The sequence below is a fragment of the Notamacropus eugenii genome, chromosome 2, assembly GCF_028372415.1.
Source record: "Notamacropus eugenii isolate mMacEug1 chromosome 2, mMacEug1.pri_v2, whole genome shotgun sequence".
NCBI lineage: Eukaryota > Metazoa > Chordata > Mammalia > Diprotodontia > Macropodidae > Notamacropus > Notamacropus eugenii.
Window position 1 is genome coordinate 153,542,440 of NC_092873.1, and position 19,328 is coordinate 153,561,767.

Sequence of the window (19,328 nt, forward strand, 5' to 3'; positions counted from 1 at the left end):
TCCTCCCCATTGCAGGGCATAAAAAAGTTTTTGTAGTCACTCACAGACCAGAGAACAGGCCAGGAGAGTAGGAAACACCTAGTAAACATATCTCCTTGAATCATATGACCTTGAAAGAACTGAAAACTTGCAGGTCTCTAAAAGTATTTCAAAAAAGAGCTACAAAAAAAGCCCTGAAACTTGGGACACTGTGCCCTCCACCCTGGGAGTACTTTAAGAAAGAATCAAAAGTCAGATAGTCAGCTGAGAAAATGAGCAAGCAACAGAAAAAAATATTCTGACCATAGAAAGTTACTTGGGTGACAAGGAAGATCAAAACACATGCTCCGAAGAAGGCAAAAAAAAATTAAGCTTCTACATCCAAAGCCTCCAAGAAGAATCCGAATTGGTTTTGTGCCATGGAAGACTTAAAAAAGGATTTTGAAAATCAAGTAAAGTATGTAATGGAAAAACTAGGAAGAGCAACGAGAGTGATGCAAGAAAATCATGGAAAAATGAATCAATAGCTTGGTAATACTGAAGAAAAATACTGAAGAAAATAACAACTTAAAAAAATCAGGCTAGGCCAAATGGTAAAAGAGATATAAAAAATGATGAGAAGAATGCCTTAAATAGCAGAACTGACCAAATGAAAAAAGAATTCCCAAAGTTCACCGAAGAAAATATTCTTTAAAAATTAGAGTTGAGTAAATGGAAGCTACTGACTATGAAAATCAAGAAAAAATTACAGACAATTAAAAGAATGAAACAAAAAAGAAGACAATGTGAGATATCTCATAGAAAAACCCATTGACCTGGAAAATAGATCAGGAGAGATAATTTAAAAATTATTAGACTATCTGAAAGCCATGATCAAAATAGAGCCCAGACATCACCTTTCAAGAAATTACCAAGGAAAACTGCCTTTATATTCTAGAACTCATCCCAAAATGATAACGCCCAGGTATATTTTATCCAAATTCTAGAGTTCCCAGGTCAAGGAGAAAATATTGTAAACAGCCAGAAACAATTCAAGTATTATAGAGCCATAGTCAGGATAACACAAGATTTAGCAGCTTCTGCCTTAAAGGATTACAGGATTTAGAATATGAAATTATTGAGGGCAAAGATTACAATCAAGAATCATCTTCAGGTTAATAGAGGACAGTCTTGATGAAAAGATCAGAGCTGAATAGAAATTTTGACTTTCAAGTACAAGACTCAGGAGAAGCATAAAAATATAAACAGAAAATGGCAATCATAAGAGACTTAACAAGATTAAACTGTTTATATTCTTACATGGGAAGATGATCCTTGTAACTTAAGAACTTTCTCATTATTAGGGCAATTAGAAGGAGTATATATAGACGTAGGGCAGAGGTTTGAGTTGAATATGAAGGGATGTTATCTAAAATATATAAAATCAAGGAGTGAGAGAAGAAAGTGAAGAAAGGGAAAGGGAAAGGTAGAAAAGGGTAAATTATTTCACATAAGGAAGCAAGAAGAAGCTTTTACAGTTGAGTGGAAAATATGGAAGGTTAGGGGGAGTGAGTGGACCTTATTCTTATCAGTACTGGGTCAAAGAAGAAATAATATGCAAATCCAACTGGGTATAGAAATCTCTCTTACCCTGCAGAAAAATAGGAGGGAACGGGAATAAGAGAAGGGAGGTTTTTGAAGGTAGGGCAGATTGGGGAAGCTATTAGTCAGAAGCAAAACACTTTTGAGGAAGGACAAGGTAAAAGGAGAGAGAGAATACAATAAATGGGGAGGTAGGTTAGAGGTAAATACAGATAGAAATAGTAACTGGAAAAACATTGAAGCAAGTCTCTCTGATGAATACCTCATTTCTCAAACATAGGGAACTGAGTCAAATTTGTAAAAGTAAGAGCAATTCCCCAATTGATAAATAAGCAAAGCATAATGAATAATTTTCAGATGATGTAATCAAAGTTATCTTAAATCCTTTGAAAAACTGTTCTTATTCACTATTGATGGAAGAAAGGGAAATTAAAACAATTCTGAGATATTACTTCATACCTAAGAGATTGGCTAATAGGTCAGAAAAAGAAAGTGACAAATGTCAGAGGGAACGTGGGAAAAAAAGGAGACATTAATTTACTGTTGATGGAGTTGCGAACTGATTTAACCATTCTATAGAGCAAATTGGAACTATGTTCAAAGGGCTAAAAAATCAGGCATACGCTTTGACCCAGCAATATCACTACCAATTCTGTATCCAAAAGGATGTTTTTTTAAAAGGACCTATAGATAGAAAAATATTTATCACAGTTCTTTTCTGGTGGCAAAGATTTGAAAATTGAGGGGATTTCCATCAATTGGGGAGTGACTGAACAAATTGTGGTATGTATTTATGATGGATTACTATTGTGCTATAAGAAATGGTAAGCAGGATACTCTCAGAAAAACCTGGAAAGACTTATATGAGCTGATGCAAAGTAAAATGTACCATATACAAAGTAACAGCAATACTGTAAGATCATCAGCCCTGAATGACTTAGCTATCTTCAGCCATACAATGCCCCAAGACAACTCTGAAGGATTTATAATGAAAAAATGCTATCTATCTCCAAAGGAAAAAAATAAACTGATTGTGTTTGCGTGCAGATTGAAGAATACTTTATTTGCTTTCTTTATTTTTCTTGACAGTTTTTTATCTGTTTTCTTTCACAACATGACTGTTTGGAAATGTTTTGCATTACTGCATATGTATAACCTAAATAATAACAATAATAAATAAAGAACTGTGTAAGAACATGAAGAAATGCCTGGAAATTTAGGGCTTTGTGATACTTCAATTCCTTTTCATGTAACTATTTTTAAAGTCTGAAGAATTAAAATTCACAAAATTATAAATTGCTTAACTGTTTGAAGATTGAGATGATTAAATAAGTACTTTTGACTTCCCCATAATGGTGGATTTCATGAGTTTTACCTCATAAGAGAAAGATGTCACTAAGAATCATGAGTCTTTCATTGAAGCGATTGAAGTGTTAAGAAACCAGCAAGAAAAGAAATGGAAGAACTAGCTGGAAGGAACTGATTTGTAAAGATAGCATGAGTCATTTAGGAAGACAGCAGGAGAATCAGCTGCCAAGAAGGCTTCAGCTGATGTGCTGGAAGTTACTAAGATTATCTGGACAAAGGTTAAAGCTTATTGCAAGAAAATTGAATACTGCTAAATTGCTCTCTACAATTTGAATTCTGCTAAATTGTTAAACTATCATCCACAGCTCCAGAAAAGCAAGACCTTTCAGAAGTGCTGATTGCTCTCTACTGTCGTCACTGGTTTGATAGAAAGAAGCAATACAGAAAGGATAGGGTTTAAAGCAGCTGTTTGAAGAAACTTGAAGGGGAAAGTAGAGGTTAGAGTCAGGCATGTATGCACAGAAAAAGCTAGAAAACAGGGATTTCCCTTCTTGCCCTTGCCCAGTCCTCCATGTCACATTCTTGGGGTTGAGGGACTGTAGAAATGAAAGATCTGGCTCCTTTTCTGAAAAGGTGGATAACCAAAGGAGTTGAATAGATAGACATAATAGCTTGTACCCTAGGATCTTTGTAGAAAATAACCAAAAGTGAGTGTAGTGACCAGAATCAAGAGCATAAAATCTCCTAGTGCTCCTTTAGGTCCTGACACAGATGATGGGAAAGGTAGTAATTTTGAACAAGAATTCCACAAAGAGTCCAATAAAGACCAAATGTGCTAAACCCACAAAGAGATTATTAGCCCACATCAAGAGAAATTATAATGACCTTCAGATTATCACCCCTCACCTGTTTGTAACAATGATTCCCCAAAAGCTCTCAGAAGATCAGCAAAGCCATTGACATGTGGTAGACCACTAACTATATCCACATTCTGAATAAAGAGAATAGGCAGAAAGAAGAGATATCCATGTCATGAACAGATATCATCATTCTAAAGATCACATTTTTTATATTTTATTTATTTACAATCACTACCCTAAAACTTAGATTTTTACCCCCACACACACCTACTCCCCACCACCCCCCTCCCTCCCCAAGACAGCATACAATTCTATATAGGATCTACCTATACTTTCCTACTGAATACGTTTTCACTATAGTCATGCTATGTAGACAGACTAAAATAAATGGAAGAAATCATATAACAAATCCAAACATAATACACACACACACACACACACACACACACACACACACATCCAAACATGATCTGCTACATTCTGTGAATGAATTCCATAGTTCTTTATCTGAAAGTGGAAGGCATTTTGCCTTAGAAAAGCATTGGGAATTTTTTTTTTTTAAGTTCTTGCATTATTACGAAGTTCCAAGTCTACCAGAAAAAACTTTCACACACTGTGGTCATTGTTGTGCACAAAGTTCTCCTGGTTCCGCTCCTTTCATTCAGCATCAGATCATATAAGTCCTTCCAGGCCTCCCTGAAGTCTTCTTGATCATCATTTCTTATGGCGCAATAGTACTCCATTGTATTCATATACCATAATTTATTCAGCCATTCCCCAATTGATGGGCATCCCCTTGATTCCCAGTTTTTGGCAACTACAAAGAGTGCTGCTATAAATATTTTTGTACATGTGGGGACCCTTTCCCATTTTTATGATCTCTTGGGGATACAGTCCTAGTAGTGCTATTGCTGGGTCAAAGGGTATGCACATTTTTGTAGCCCTTTGGGCATAGTTCCAAATTGCTCTCCAGAATGGTTGGATGAGCTCACAGTTCCACCAACAATGAATTAGTGTTCCAACTCTCCCACATCCTCTCCAACATTTGTCATCTTCCTGTTTTATCATGTTAGCCAATTTTATAGGTGTGATGTGGCACCTCAGAATTGTTTTGATTTACATCTCTCTAATCAAAAGTGATTTAGATCATTTTTTTCATTTGATTATAGATATCCTTAATTTCTTCCCCTGAAAATTGCCTGTTCATATCCTTTGACCATTTATCAATTGGGGAATGACTTGTATAGTTGTACATTTGAGTCAGTTCTCTATATATTCCAGATATGAGGTCTTCAACCCCGAGATTAGCTGTAAAAATTCTTTCCCAATTTACTACATCCCTCCAAATTTTGGTTGCATTGGGTTTGCTTGTGCAAAAATTTTTTCAGTTTAATGTAATCAAAATTATCCATCTTGCATTTCATAATGCTTTCTATCTCTTCTTTAATAAAAAATTCTTCCCTTCTCCATAAATCTTATAAATATAGTTTGTCCTCCAGTTTGTCCATGGTATCAATCTTTATACCTAGATTGTGTACCCATTTGGACTTTACTCTTGTGTACAGTGTCAGGCATGGATCTATGCCTAGTTTCCACCACACTGTTATCTAATTTTCCTAGCAATTTTTGTGGAAGAGTGAGTTCTTATCCCAGAAGCTGGGATAAGCTTGGGTTTATCAAACAGGAGGTTGCTATATTCCTTGCCTTCTGTGTCTTGAGTGCCAAGTCTATTCCACTTGTCTACCCATCTGTTTCTTAGCCAATACCAAGTGGTTTTGATAATTGTTGCTTTATAGTACAATTTGAGATCTGGTAGCACTAGGCCACCTTCCCTAGCATTTCTTTTCATTAGTCCCTTTGATAGTCTGGACCTTTTGTTCTTCCAGATGAACTTTGATATTATTTTATCCCTCTCTAAAAAATAATTATCTGATAGTTTAATTGATATGGCACTAAATAAGTAATTTAATTTAGGTAGAATTGTCATTTTTATTATATTAGCGCGGCCTACCCATGAGCAACTGATGTTTTTCCACTTACTTAAATCTGACTTTATTTGTGCAAAAAGTGTCTTGTAATTGTGTTCATATAGTCCCTGTGTTTGTTTTGGCATTCTAAAGATTATTAAAGTGAACTATGATCAGATAGTGAAAACACATTAGGACAGCTCATGAAGGGAGTACCAGATCTCTGACAAGAGATTCAGATAATTTTTCTAGTCCTTTAATCAATCAATAAACACTTATTACATACCTACCATGGGTCAAGTACTATACTAACCACCGTCTCCTTCTCCGATTCCAGCTTCCTGGGTCTACCTGCTGGCATATTCATTCAGATCTGAGGAGTACTGCAAACCACGTGATCCATAGGAAATTGTCCTTGGCATGTTGCACCAACTTAATCCCCCCCTTCTTCCTTTTCTCAGGAAAGACATTTCTATACAACAAAGGTCAAATATTTTATATAAAATTATAATTACAATAAATCATGTTACTAACAGCAGAAATTTGAATCCAATTGGATGACATAATAACTTGCTGAGTGAAGAGCTGTCTGTGCCTGTCTGCATTTCCCTGAGAAAAAACCTGAGAAATTTTGAAATTATCTCATTTAAAAGAGCTACTTATCTTTATAATAGCAGAATATATCAGTGGCAAACATTCAAGAGTGGATCAGATGAGCTTATGACTGCTTCACTAGATTCAGAGGAGAAAGCATTTTTGCAAAACAGAAAAGTGATGAAGGATTAGAAAGGGACCAATTAGTCTAGAGCATATTGTTCCTGAAGGAACCAAGAATATCAAGGCCAATAGAGGCAAATTCTGAATTGCCCCCAAAATAAAGATTACCCTCATTCATGACTGGATTTCTGTAAATATATACCTAGTCTCTTTCATGGGCATTGTATGCATGGTTGACAAAGTGTGATCCAGTTTTTTGTTAAGTGTAATATATTGGATATTTCTGAGGTTATACCATATCGCTTTAAGTTATGAATATTGATGTTTTTGTCTTATCACTTAGTGATTACTATATGTTTAAGCATTGATTGTGGCATCATTGGAATTTTATGTAAAACAGAATCACAATTGTGGGGTCTCAGAAGCTACCATGCTAAATGGTAGGGAGTATGTTCCCCCACAACAGGATTGTCCCCATGATTCTGAGGGAATCTGAGTGTTTTTCGTGTTGTTATGGACCTTCTCTGTAAACCCATATATGCCAGTGTGAGATTATATTGAGATGATTAATTCAGCACACAAAGAAGATGATCATTCCTTTGCTAGGGACTATATTATGGGTTACAATACAGTACATGTCGTGGAGTTTTATGCCACATTTCAAGCTATAAATCTAAGTCTCCAATTCCCTTCACCACAGAATTTCTAGAAAGAGTTATCTATACTCTGGAGTGTGCTAGAATCAGCTCAATCTGGTTAGAAAGAGTCAACTGCTAAATTTTCAATGTGAGCATTTTCACCATGGAATTCAGCAAATACTACCAATCAAAGCTTAATTTATTGTTTTCTTGATTATCTAGACTTAAGAAAGTGATGGGAAAATGTTGGGACTGGAAGCTCAATTCCGTGTGGACAGTCTCGGGCAGGTAAAAGTGGGACTTCTAAATCTTAGAGTCTTATGAGGCCCTCCATGAACAGCGGGGGTTCGAGAAGGTCAGACTGAGCTAGCTCGGCTAGCTCGGGTATTTCTGCCTCTCCCCCGGAGGTACCTGATGGGTGGAGTCTCCCTGCCCTCGAGGTCGTCCCGGATTGGAGCACACCTAGTTACCTAACAGCACGGTATTGAGATGCAAACTGTGTGGCTGAAGATTAAGTAGGATTGAGGAAGCCTAAAAGCTCTCTTAGCACGTGTGGAGCCAAAGAGAAAAGTAGGGCTCCGCTTCTTTTCTTTTCTCTCTCCCCTCCCCCTCTCTCCCCGCTTGTACTTCTACTTCCAATCCCTTAAGCTTAGCCTCCTTAGGAAATCTCCCCCTCTTTGTCCTAAGAAAGAAGACCCCCTGCACTTGTAAACGAAACCCTGTAATAAAGCTCAACCCCTGTTTGACTCTGGAACGTCCTTTCTCTCATACGTGCATCCGGCGTGGCCAGCCGAAGACCTCGGGAGGTGAGGTAAGGAAGACTCGGGTAGCCCAATACAGGCCTCTAGGCTTGGCAGGAAAATATCAATAATTCAGATTAAGCTAAAAAGTGTGTCGTACATTTTTTATGGTTATTAAACATTTATCATCACATACCTCTCATATTCCCCATGACTTTTTATTATTTTAATTTGCCCTTTCTTCAACCCCAGTCTGGCATTTATCCCAATCATTCAACCAAATCCATACTTTCCATCTGATCTCTCAATTTCCAAATTCAGTCTTCTTTTCTCAGTCCTATTAAGCCCTCAATTATAATATAGGACAACTCAAAACCTAAGAGGTTTATTAACACTCACTTGAAAATAATAAAAGCAGGAATCAGAAACAGGTGTTTAAAGAACAATTATTGTCTCCTTCCTTTGGTTTTATTTTGGCTTGAAAATATATGTATGCCAAATATGAATTTGGACATTTTTACCTTAAATGAGACCATTGTCTGGGAAAAAGGACTATTTGTTAGTCATAGCCAGGAATAAGGACTTCAAACTTTGTAACTTATCCAAACCTACTTCTCTGGGTGTATTTCATAATATTCTCTTTGGTAACTTCTTCATTGTATGTAAACAAGACTATTACCTATTCCTCAGATTTGCCATGCCTTTTCTGACCTCTTTATATTTGTATACCTTCTCATATTTGGAACTTTCTCTGCTTCTCTGTGATCCCCAGATTTCTTAAAGACTTAAATCAAAGTCCCTTCCTCCACAAAACTTCCCATACATACCACCCCAATTGTTTTTGTTTTTTTCCAATCAAAGCTATATCATTTTGCTTTTGTATGTTCAGTGGCTAACACAACGGCCCTAGTAGATTTTTTTGATAAACATGTGTAGAGTGATTCAGAAATAATCTTTTTCTTTTCAATTTTTCCTAAAGCACTTGTCACAGTTTCTACTAGGCTTAATTTTCTATTCTATCATTTATAACCTATGTAGCGTGGTCAAATTATAAAAATTCCTTGGATATAGTTTCCTTATCTATAAAAGTAAAAGATTGGATTGGACTGCATTTAAGACTTCTACCAGGTCTAAAATCCTAATATATCCTGTCCCAACTGCATTCTATTTTCTATTATCCTTACTACAGAGACCCTCCTGAATCTATGCACCTTGGTAAATTGGGAAAAACTCAACTTTACTTCATTCATTTCTGTCACAGAAGATGAACCTATGAATGTCAGTGTCTGATACTAACCCAAGTACAGCCAGGAATTCACCTTATCAGTTATTTGAATCATATGATTAAATGGAAGAAATTACTTTTTCGATTTACGGATATGGGGAAAGTTCATGATCAAAATGGAGCAGCTTTATTTACACAGTAAAGGATACAGAAAGGATTCAATTTGATACTACAGTAAATGCAGCCTACCCCTCTCTATCCTCACCAAATTCTTAGACTTACACTAAGAGAATAGATGTGGCCATTGAAAGGTGAAAGGCCAAAATTTACTGCTGTTTACTTAATGTATGCCTCCACATTCTTTTTTCTGATATCTCTCTTCTTTTTAGTGGCCAATTGATTTGTTTCCATAGTCCTTCATTCCTAAAAGGAGCCACATATTTACATATTATAATCTCCTATTAGATAATAAGCTCCCTAAGGGCAGGCATAGTTTCTTTTTTTCTTTTATCCTTTTTTTCTTTGTTCTTTTTTTATGCCAAAAGCTTAACAAAGATCCTGGCACAAACAAACCACTTAACAAATAATTGACTACTTATTGATTGATTAATTTGTTGGCTGATTTCTTGGTCTTCATGACTTTTCAATAAATATCTTACCAATTTAGGCATCTGTGGCTTTCAGAAACATGACAAATTTTTATAAATGTTGGAGATGTGGGATGATTGAAACACTAATTCACTGTTTGTGGGGCTGTGAACTAATCCAACCATTCTGAAGAGCAATTTGGAACTATGCCCAAAGGGCTACAAAAATGTGCACACCCTTTGGCCCAGCAATATCACTTCTAGGGCTGTATCCCAAAGAAATCATAAAAATGGGAAAGGGCCCCAGGTGTACAAAAGTATTTATAGCAGCTCTCTTTGTGGTGGCCAAGAACTGGAAATCAAAGGAATGCTCATCAACTGGGGAATAGCTGAACAAGTCGTGATGTATGAATGTAATGGAATACTATTGTGCTGTAAGAAATGATGAACATGAAGACTTCAGAGAGGCCTGGAAGGACTTATATGAACTGATGCTGAGTGAAAGGAGCAGACCTAAGGAAACTTTGTACGTAGCAACCACCGCAATGTGCGAGGATCTTTTCTGGTATACTTAGCCCTTCACAGCAATGCAAGGACCTAAAACATTCCCAAAGGACTCTTAAGGCAAAATGCCATCCACATCCAGAGAAAGAACTATGGAACTGAAATGCAGAATGAAGCAAAATATTTTCTCTTGTGTTATGTTTTATTTTGCTTGGGTTTTTCTCATGGTTTCTCCCATTCATTTTAATTCATATATGGAACATGACTAATGTGAAAATGTGATTAATAAGAATGTGTGTGTAGAACCCATATAAGATTGCATGACATTTCAGGGAAGGAGGGGGAGAAAAATCTAAGACTCATGGAAGTGATTGTAGAAAACTGAAAACAAATAAATTGATAAAAAATATTATCTATTGTTCTCTATGCCATTTAAAAAAAAATTAAGAAGAAACCTAGGGCTATTTGGTGAGATATTAACACATATATTCTCCTTGCCAATCTTGGAAGATTAATCATGCACTCCCTTGCTTCTTTTTTTTACAATGACTTTTATTTATGACTTCCAAATTATTCTTGAAATCTTTTAAATTTATTTTAACTCTACCTTATTTTACAAGCCCCATACATTTACTTCTCAATGTGCAAAGTTTTATTTTCTTTCATCAATTTATTGCAAAACTGCCTTCTTCTGGCTTTGAAATATGTCCCTAATTCTACTGTTCAGATGTAGTGAACAAGTGTGTGTTCACCCCATCCATCACTGAACATTTTTTTTAATCATCACATCTCCTGTCTGTCATTGCCTTGTTGAATCAAACATGTTTTTCTCTTTCTCTAGAAAATTACATACTCCATTGAAGTCTTGGCAATCTCAGGAAGAACTCCTCCAAGGATTTCTTAATATCATTATATGATTCCTGCAAATCATTGAATGTTTGTGTATTTGCTAAGCACATAGGACCCAACGTATAAAAGATAAAGCAACTTCAGGTGCTCCCATTGTCTAGGACAGCACTTCTTAAACTGTGGGTCACTATCCCATATGGGGTCATGAAAAACTTGGCAACAGTAAGATGTTTCTGAATGCACAAAAAAATTAATTCAAAATCAAATGTGTAACAAATCTAATGTTTTGTGGCAGCACTTGCCCTGTGTTGCACTGTGCAACTTCACGGCAGCCTTGGTTCTGAACACAAAGCATGCGCATTTTGCACTGTGCATGCTCCCAGGTCATACAACACCAACAGCGCTGAAACATAAAAAGGGGTGGTGAGTGGTAAATGTTTAAAAAGCCATGGACGAGGACACTTGCAATCCAAAAAGTGGGTTAAAAATGAACTGATGATTTCTCTGAGTTCATAAAGCATCCCCTGCCTTATCACCCACCATGCACCCAGTGGGGAGGCCACATCAGTCAACTCAAGTACTCTATCTATGAGTTTTGCAATAAAACCCAACTTCACATTTGGGTCCCTCTCCCTCTTTCCAGTGCCATGAAAATCAGCACTCCAGCTGCAAAAGTTTATTGAAACATCAGTGGACAACACCAAGAAAGAGATCGGCCCTGCTAAAAATAGCTACAGAAGTTTACTGATTTACTTAATCCTTGGTGGCCAGTGCAGAGACAAACTGCAAAAAAATCTCTGCAGGAGAGCAGAAAAACAAAAAATAATAATAATAATAAAGCAAAATAGATGTGTCTGGGCCACAGCCCAGCCACTCCCCTCACCTCATAGAGCTTTGAAGATCCAGACTTCAAAGGATAGAAGGCACATCCAGGTGCAATTGCAATGCTCTTTATTGCCAGACCAGAGAACTAGGGAACAGATGAAACAGGTATCCAGCTAGTACCAATTCTGTCCCTACAATGGTCAATTAGGCAGTGACCTATGTTAGTGAACTCTGTGAAGTCCCCAGTGTAGTAGGGACCTAAGGTACTGTGAAATTGAACCCCCAAGGAAATAACCAAAAAAGAAGAAGAACTCAGGAATTATAGAATATGAAAAAAATAAGTGGATAAAACACTGATATTACTGAAGATCTCAGAAGGAAGAACGCAAGGACCTTAACCCTAAATGGATAAACCAACAAGGAAGACACTAACAACATGAAGAATTATGTTCTCCAGAGCTAATAGATGAGTTCAGGTGTCTATGAATAATTGCTTCAACACAAAGGGAAATGATTCAACGCCTGATGAGGTAAAGAATGATGTGAATTTCGAGAAGAGCATAAAATCAAACCTCACTATAATTTGGTAGTTTAAAAGATAAATTAAAATTATGAGAACAGAATGTCTGGCCTAAACAACAAAAACAAAAATTGGCAGAATAGAAGAATTTGAATCTGCAGTAACAGGTCTCACCAAAGAAATCAAAGAGAGAAAAATTGAATGTAAATACACAGAAGTAAAGAAAAATGTAGAAAATGAGAAGTCAAAAATACTCATTTTAAAAGTATTTATGCCCTCTATAAAAATGTTAAAAAAAGTTTATCTTAAAGACAAGATGTTTAGGGACAGTTTAAGGATTTTATCCTTAAAAAACTATCCCAGACAATCACAACAAATACAAAATATCTGGCTACTACAACGCAAATACACACACACACACACACACACACACACACACGCAATAAATCTGCCCAGAACTTTTAATCACAGAAAATAAAATAAAAATTGAAAGACTGCACAATTCTTTTCCATAAAATTAGAAAGGATTGCAAAGTCAAAGACATAAGAAGTTAAATTTGTCAATTCAATTCACAAACAATTAATTCTATAAGTGACCAGGAAAAAGACCTTCAAGTACAGAAGAATGTAATTTTGAATAACACAGGATAATTCTGTACCCACAAAAAATACAGGAGCCAGTAGAATAATATGTCCTAAAGAGAAATGGAGTTCAGAATGCAGATCAGACTGAGCTACCCTGAAAATATGAGTTCAACAGTAAATGGGAAAAGATGGAAGTTCAGTAATAAAAAAGGCATTTTAAATATTCTAGGTGGTTCCATGAGTGGATATTGTGCTAGACCTGGAGTCAGGAATACATGAGTTCAAATCTAGACTCAGACACTTACTATAAGACCATGTCAATTAACCTCAATTTGCATCAGTTTTCTCATCTGTAAAATGGGATTAACAGTAGCACCTATCTTTCAGGGTTGTTGTGGGGATCAAATGAGATAATGATTAGTAAGCATTTAGCATGGCTTCTGACACATAGTAAACATTATGTAAATGTTAACCCAGGGTCATAGAACCAAGAAGTGTCATAGGATGTGAAAAACAGTTCTTCCTGGTTCTGACAGCTCTCATTTGATTTATTATTGCTAAAATCTCTTAAAGCAATAATAAGAACAAGTTTTAGATGATAATAGGATTTGCATTTGCCTAGATTCTTTTAATTTTTGCAAAGTGCTCTATCTGTGTTCTCTAATGCAAACCCTACTCCAGCTTTCTGAAAAAGTAGGAGGAGAAATTTATTTTCACTTGGCAAAAGAAGGAAATCGGATTGAGAAGTTGACTTGTCTAAGTAGTACCATGTCAAGGAAAGACTGAGTCAAAATTCACAGCCAGATCACCAAATTCTTGTCTGATACCAAATAATACAATTTGAAGATAAAAATAGTCCAAAGTTGTCATCTAGCCCGACCTGTATTCCAAAGGACTATTTCTTTATTTATATAAAGAATTATAATAATGATCACACACACACATACACATATGCACACAGACATGTTGTCCAGTCTCAGCTTGAAGACTTCCAAGGAGTGGTATCATTCCCAGTCAGAAATGAGTAGTAATTTGCAAGGTACTATATCAATGTTAACAATAATTAATAAAAATTTAACGCTAATTAATAGGCATAATGCCTATTATTGTGTTTTCCTTATTTTTGTATTAATGTTTATTATTGTATCTGCCAGTTTTCCAAAGTGAACCCTCCCTACATAACACCATTGTGGGCCATAAAGAAAGGCCATTTCAGAGTCATAAAAGAAACAGACTAGTACCATAAGGGATATGAATAAAAGTAAGCATTGTTTTAGACTGTAGACTTGTGTGGACTTGTAGAAGAACAAAATATATACCCAAATCTGTAGAAAACCAGACCCTGAATTATGCAGAGTCCTGAAGTCTTGTCTTAAAAGTAGTTACTGGAAATAATTTCCCTTTTGCTCATGTAATGGTGCTGCACTCTTTCGCCCCTCAGCATAATATAGTTATAATAGAATGTAACTTATTTATGGTGAAGAGCCAGCCAGAGATTCTGTACACCACCATTACTACAGGGAAAAATTATTATGATGGACTACCTAGGTGGGAGTTTAGTTGAAGGTAAAATCCTGTCTGCCTACATTTTATTTGGACTGGAATTTTAGCAATGAAATCCATAAGATTCAGACAGTATTTCCTTTCATTCTCATTTATGAAGTTTATCTGATGTATAACCAAAGTACTACCATACCTGGAAGTCTACTTCCATCATCTACACAAGGGAAATCCTGAGGAATATTCTTTTTTCCTGACTTTGCTCCTTTTTCCTTCCCTTCTTTGAGCAGTCCACAGAGCTCACTGTGATACTATGCAATAAGAAAAAAGAAATTGAAGTGGTGACTATTGAAATATAACTGACTGTGTCTCTCATTTTACAAAGAGCAGTGAAACTTTACAGAGATACTATGGGAGTCACTAGGATACTTAATCAAAGCTAATCTCTCCCTGTTCTCTGACACTGAAGTAACATCTTTTGTGATTAGGTGAAGGGAAGGAAGCTCTAATGTGTATAGGAGGAGGGCACTTAGAGAAAGAATCAATAAATCAATAAGCATTTATTAAACATTTTATTGCTGTCAGGAATTCTGCAAAGCATTGAGGTTCAGTGCAATATAGTGGATAGAGGATTAACCTGGGCTTCTGGAAGACCTAAATTCAAATCCTGTCTCCAACACATAATCACCAGCGTATCATTTAACCTCTCAGTGCCTCAGGCAACTCACTAAATATCTAAGTTATAAAAGATTGTTCATCTGCAAAAGCTTTGCCACATAAATTACAGGTCTAGACCAAAATATATGCATTACAACCAGTGTAGTATAGTGCTGTGAGCCCTGGATTCTGTGTTTATAGAATCATAGATACAAATCTTGATGATTATTTGACCTGGGGCAAGTAATTGCTTCTTTCCCCAGTTTCTTCATCAGTAAAAGTACTTTCCTCATTGGGTTGTTCTGAAGATTAAGTGGAATGAAATGTATAATGTGTTACTACTACCACCACTACCACCGCTACTACTACTACTACCACTACTACTACTACTACTACTGCTACTACTACTACCATATAAAACAAAGAATCAAAACTTATCAAAATTTACTTACGTCCCTGATCATGGTATTCTTTGGATTAACCAATTTAATTCAACTCAACAAGAACTGTCATTCCCATGTGACAGATGAGGAAATTGACACGCAGGGAAAAAATGTGACTTATCTAAGGTTATATGGTTAGTAATAGAACCAGGATTCAAACCTGGATCATCTAATCCCATGTTCAAGGATCTTTCTGTTAAAAAAAATAATGCCGTAAGAAAATGTCTATACATACAATTGTCTACATTACAAAATGGTGTTCTATTCTGTGTTTTTTTCTCCATTCAAAAAGGCATTTGAACACTGGCACTACATATTTCTTCCAAAGGAGTCCAAGTGTAATTGGTTTTTAAAAGCCTCTGTTTTATTGTCATTGTATAATGGTCAAATTTCCAATATATTTCTTCTTTTCTTACTTAGAATATTTCTCTTACATACTCTGTGCTAACTAGAACTAGATAAGTCAGTAAATATTACAAAAAAATGAATCGATTCCATACTGCCTTTGGAGTCTATCCATATCCAGATAAAGTCTTGACAGCTTTGATTTAAACTAATAAAAACCGTGGACTTGTGCCATGCGTTCTCCAACAGTGCCCTTGTATCAATGACTTTCCTGGGAAAATGGCCACTTGCTATGAATTTCTGTTTGTAGTTTTTTTCTAATGTATTTGACTGATGTATTTATATAGTGGGTCAGTAAAACATGCTGCCATGAGTTGATATTGTAACCAATAAACAAGTAGTTTTAGACAGAAAAAAATGTGTCTAGCAGGCATCTCTGACCTTAATATCATATCCAAAATACAATTCATTGTCTTTATCTCACACCTTTCCCCTCCTTCTCCATTTCTGTCCATGGCACTATCATTCTTACTGTTTCCAACTTCCTCACCTAGGGGTAATCCTCGCCCCAGTATCAGCAAGCACCCTGGCACCCAGGAGAGCCTGTTACACAGGTTCTTTCATCTGTTCTTCTAAAAGGAAACCAACTTTAAGAGGAGTAAACAATCTTGCTTTAATTACATATACCAACAGAGAAAATATAAGCAGGACAAACAGACAGGGTTTCCAATTGTTTGACAATAGGCAATACATACATCATTACCAGAGAGACAAGCACAAACATCTGGGTTTTCAAAGTGGGGTGTTATTGAACCTCAGTTCCTCATCTGACAAATGAAGTTATTGAAAACTGCTGGTGTCAGAGCACACTCTTAGTATAGTTTCAACATAGGAAGAAAGGAGATACTCCAAAGCTACTGAGCAACTCACTAAAGGATAATCTTTCTTTCCTCTACCATATACTAAAAATTAGTAGTGGGGAAGAGAGGGAGGTGAGCCTGGGACCCCATGGCCAATCAAGTTAACAGGGACACCTTTCTATCTATTTTAGAATAGATAGAAGAGGAAAGAAGAGATTGGGGGAAATTATGGTACATATAATTGTGATATTAGTCTAATCACTGAAGGTTTTAGAATAGATGACTTTTAAGATTCCTTCTAGCTCTACATTTAAATTTCTTCTAAAAAATGAAAATAAAAATATGACAGAAAACATCCCTTTAAGGGGCCTATAAAAGTAGAGGGGATAAAATGGGCATATAAGTAAATATGATACAAGGAGGAATATGGTGTTATATGTTATAAGATTTAGATGATATATGTAATATATATGAAATTATTTATATGTAATTTAGATGAAATTTAGATGACATACATTTTATATGATGAAGATGATAAATTTTACATGACAGCTAGAAAGTGTGATTAGATTTTGGGAGAAACACATATATTTTTGAGTATCAGATGAGATGTTGTGTTTATGAAAGGCTGTCCAAGTGACAGGAGACATAGTACACTCCTAACCACCTACCTCATCTTCATCCTCATCTTCATCCTCATCCTCATCTTCATTAATAAATATTTATCAAGTGCCTAAAGTGTGCTAGTCTCTGTGCTAACCCCTGGGGACCCAAAAAGAAACAAAAGACAGTCCCTGCACTCAAGAAGCTCATAATCTACTTCATGTGTGGTTTTAAACAGCAATATTTTCCATTTAGTTAGGAAATCAACTGATGGGAGACTAGGTAAAAAGTGATCTTCTGATTCCAGGAGCAAATTCATTAACTGATAAGCAATAAATCAACTTCTACATCTCTGTAGCAAAGACAATGATTAACTGCAAGTGTTCATTAGCACCATCAGATGGGAACTCATCTACTTTTGCAAGTTTAATATGGACTACTTTTTATCATTAAAGTAACTCACTCCCATGTCATGAAGTTGGTTTGTAAGCTGAAGTACTGTATACCCCTAATCAACTAAATCCTTGAATATGGATTCCTGTTTTTTCTAACAAGGCACCCTGGTAAGTGGAGAATATACATTAATTGTTTCTGTATGTACCAACTGTCAATTGAGTGGTACTCTGAAGAAATGTAATGACTTTTCATGTGTTCCCTTCTGATACATGCTGAAGGAAAAAACTCCTTCTTCACTGATATTTACATTTGCCTGCTCAAAAACATCTAGTAGACCGTGACATTGAATTTCATCTGACAAAGGCTTGAAGAAGAATTAGGAAGTTAAGGGTTCAGTTATTTAACATAGCAAATACAGAAGAGGCAGAATCAAGTGCTTTTGGAGTCCTTCCTGGTATACCTTAAAGCTGCATGGGCTACTGAGGTCAGAGATTAGCTTCATACTTAAAAGGGGCTTATGGCTTCCCATCTGAACTACTTTCTAATCCAGTTGAACAAATCTTTACTTTCTCCTGAATAACTTGTATTTCACATCCATATGATGCGTTTAATTCAAGAGTTCTCTGTTAGAAAAGTTCAGGTTCCTATTCCTCCCTTGCAATAGCCATTATTATGCAGGGTTTTCTAATTCTAGGTGGAGCACAGAAAAAATGACAGAGAAGATCAACACTGTAACTATTTCTTTTTGAAAAGCAAGTTCATCTGCACCTTTTGGACAGCATTTTACCAGGGGAATAGCTTTGGTTCTATTGTTTTCATTATCTCTTATATAGGCTACAATGCCTTGATTCTTATATGATACTAGTTTTATAATGGAGAAATGCGTGCATGAAACCTTCACTCCATCTAGGAAAAAGACTAGAAACAAGAACCTCAACTTCCAGTATCCACCATTAAGGAGTTCAGTCTAAGAATAACTAGTGCTGAAATTCTCAGTTCTCACAGACTGCTACTATCTCAGATTGAAGAAGATTACAGTCCCTCCAGGGTGACTTGGTGGTACAGAGGATAGAGTACCAGGTCTGGAGTCAAGGCTAGAGCTGAGTTCAAATCCATCCTCAGATACTTACTAGTTGTGTGACACTAGGAAAGTCACTTAACCCTTTTTTGCCTCAGTTTCCTTGTCTGTAAAATGAGCTGGAGAAGGACATATCAAACCACTCCAGTTTCTTGGCCAAGAAAACCCCAAATAGGGTCACCAAGAGTTGGATACAATGAAAACAGCTGAACTACAACAGAGTTTTTCCAGATTTAAAATAGACAGAAAATGACCTTCTGGTCTCATCATCACACTCAACTCCTGAACTCCTTATCCCAATGCTGTTGTCTCTCCTAAGTTTGCAAGCATATGTATACACACATGTGTATGTATGTATGTATGTATGTATGTATGTATATATGTATATATGCATTTTTATAATTCAGAGTGTAACTTTTGTGAGACCTTCAAATGCAGTTCTCTCTATATGTTTTAAGGTACTCCATCACTTAAGGCATGCAGTAAGTGGTTAATAAGGACCTGCTAACTAACTGAACTGTTTTGGAACATCCAGCAAAATTCTCATCATTTCTCCTAGTC

General features: G+C 36.1%; 1 long non-coding RNA gene across 2 annotated transcripts in view; it reads left to right on the forward strand.

The window, feature by feature from the left end:
• The first annotated feature begins 7,481 nt into the window (after window positions 1-7,481).
• The window catches only part of LOC140526460 (uncharacterized), a 323,763-nt gene continuing 311,916 nt past the window's right edge, over window positions 7,482-19,328 (forward strand). Inside the window, exon 1 of one of the 2 annotated variants that reach the window (XR_011974380.1) lies at window positions 7,482-7,861. This is a non-coding gene — a long non-coding RNA (uncharacterized lncRNA). The remainder of the gene's footprint in view (window positions 7,862-19,328) is intronic. The other variant, XR_011974381.1, reaches the window with a different exon arrangement.